Source organism: Mya arenaria, chromosome 3, assembly GCF_026914265.1.
Source record: "Mya arenaria isolate MELC-2E11 chromosome 3, ASM2691426v1".
NCBI lineage: Eukaryota > Metazoa > Mollusca > Bivalvia > Myida > Myidae > Mya > Mya arenaria.
In genome coordinates, this window is record NC_069124.1 from 25,812,181 (window position 1) to 25,812,566 (window position 386).

Below are 386 nucleotides of genomic sequence, written 5' to 3' on the forward strand. Positions count from 1 at the left end.
ATATCGATGTCTTAAAGGGTATCGCAGGGTTCAATATTGAAATGACCTTTGTGTCATCATCGTCTGAAGGAGATTTAAAGAAATTTATCTGCTTCACTTTTAACGGAAAGAGAGTTCACAGATTATGAATATTTTGAAAGAAAATAATCATGGTCAAGCCTTATTTTGTAGATAAATCAGTAAACCATGAAGAGCAAATACTGTGGTGGATCTGTGGTCTTGTGGTAAATGACCAGGGGACACAGGCGGTTTGATCACTCGCCTCAGCACTAAAAAAAACATCTCCTAGGAGGAGCTTTAAATGGGGGACCTGTGTGATATTGCTATACACTGGTGTACATCAAACAAACAGAGAAGTTCTCACCACAGGGGGCAGAAATAAATTA